Source organism: Rhincodon typus, chromosome 5 (assembly GCF_021869965.1).
Source record: "Rhincodon typus isolate 14 chromosome 5, sRhiTyp1.1, whole genome shotgun sequence".
Lineage (NCBI taxonomy): Eukaryota > Metazoa > Chordata > Chondrichthyes > Orectolobiformes > Rhincodontidae > Rhincodon > Rhincodon typus.
Genome location: NC_063336.1, coordinates 113,577,166 through 113,579,451, shown reverse-complemented (window position 1 = coordinate 113,579,451; position 2,286 = coordinate 113,577,166).

Below are 2,286 nucleotides of genomic sequence, written 5' to 3'. Positions count from 1 at the left end.
CACTCCACAAATGCTGCCAGATCTGCTGAGCTTTTCCAGCAATTTTTGCTTTTGTTTAAGAATAACAGACATTTTTTATCGTAATGTTTTTTGGAGGAGACAGTGCCACAGGAAATAAGGCTAGGAGCCATCACAATTACCCTGGAATTAGAATTACTGGAATGTGAGTGTTACAATCGCAAGTATTCCAATACATTGAAAAATTTTGTTTATCTATAGTCGTAATTTTGAGGCTGTGAAGTATTTTCCACATGCTGGTCTTTCAAAGACTTCTATTCAATGAAATAAAAATTATATAACTGAAAAGTCTACGTTGTTTTGTAAAGGAACTGCACCAAGTAAAGAACTGGGGGCAGCATTTTTCAGTTAGTTCAAACATTGAATTTTTAAAATAAATCTTTTAAATGCATAGTAACCAGATTTGACTAACAGGCCTGACCTTTAAATTAAACCATTATTAGCAGTAGTGTACTGTACAAAATAGAACACAATTATTCCGGGATTCTCATGAGGAAAATAGCCTTTTTTTTTCTGTATAGTTGTTCTACTGCTTTAGTGCCAATGAAAAGATGAAAGTTTTTCCTTTTCTTAAAAAAAAATGTTACTGCTGCTCTTAACATTTTTTAGTATATATAATTTTTAAAATCTTAAATCATTTCAATATGATTCTTCAGTTGGCTTGCTCTTCTCTTGTTGTGGTAGCAATCTCCATGCAGCTGTGCAATTTGGGCGGCTTCAAGCTTTGAACCGATGTTTGGCATCCAGTTTTAAGTTGCACCATCCATTGGACATTTGGAAGTATGCCTGAATTTGTTGGGCTTTATACAATCATAATTTATGTTCTTTGTAAGTACCAAATGTTAGATGTGGTTTGATGTTAATCATTTAAAAAAAAACTAACTTCCCATTATCTTTGCCTTCTTCTGTGTTTTATGTTGATCATGGTAAATTTTCTTTTGTTCAGTTTCTAGTATGAAAATGCTCTGTATGGAGGAAGAAGCATTAGGACAAGAAGAATTCCTCTATTGCTGTGGGGCGGCTACTCAGCTGCTAAAGTTTGGAACTGTCAATTGCTGGCTGAAAAACAGATCAAGTAATTCTTCCAAGGTGTTATTCCTCATTATTCCAGGTAAGGGATCCAAAATAATGGAATTTCTGAGCCAAAAAATATCAGAGGTGGTTTCAAATCTTTTGTGGACATGAATGTACCAGAACCTTTCACATAATGCTATTGGAATACTGAATGATCGAATACTGAAATTTATAATTGATCATTGCCTTGAAAGAATTATCTGGGTTCAGGAAGATTTTGATGCCCTTCAGAGGAATTAATTTCTATCTTGAGTCTGTGACATAATGCATATGGAAAAACAATTTCAGGTCTTTCAGCGTATTCAGCAGCGGTTGCACAACAGTGTAAATGCATCCTTTTCCAGCCTGTCTCCCAAAAGCTGCCCAGAAAGGAACTGTAAGTTGTCAATAAAAAAACCAAAAGAACTGTGGATGCTGCAAATCAGAAACAAAAATAGAAATTGCTGGAAAAGCTCAGCAGGCCTGGGAGCATCTGTGAAGAGAAATCAGAGTTAGCGTTTCTGGTCAAGGAAAGGTCACTCGACCTGAAATGTTAATTCTGATTTCTCTCCACTGTGCGTTGTCACTTGGTTATTAGTGTTGCAATGAAATAAATGTGACTATCAAAATATTTTATTTCCACATGCAGATTTGATGCTTGCTGAGGTTTGGACACTTATATTCACAATAGAATATTCAAGAGACCTGTCAGCCAGGGTATTTAGCCTAAACAGGCAAAAAAACCTAAATTCTAAGATTCTTCCCTTTAAGAGTGGACTTTGAAAGGCTGAATTGCCTCTCTGGTGTAAGCCTTACCTAAAACGTCAAGAGTTGATAAACCCATTTCAATGTCACTTAAATTTTCTGGATCAACTTGTATCAAAATCAAAATTTAATTGCCTTTAATTGGACGCAGTTGCTACCTTGATGTCAAGAGCAGTTACTCTCTTCACTATTAAGTTCCGCTCTTTTGTCTATGCTTGAATTGAGACTGTAATCGGGTCATGAGGCATGTGATCCTGATGGCAGACAAACTGAGCGTCAGTGAGCAGGTTTATTGCTGAGTAAATGCTGCCTGATAGCACTGTTGACACGATCTTGCTGATGATCGAATGTACAGTGATGGGGTGGTAATTAACTGGATTGGATTTGTTCTGCTTTTCATGGACAGAACATATGTGGATAATTTGCCACATTGTGCGGCAGGTTCCTGTG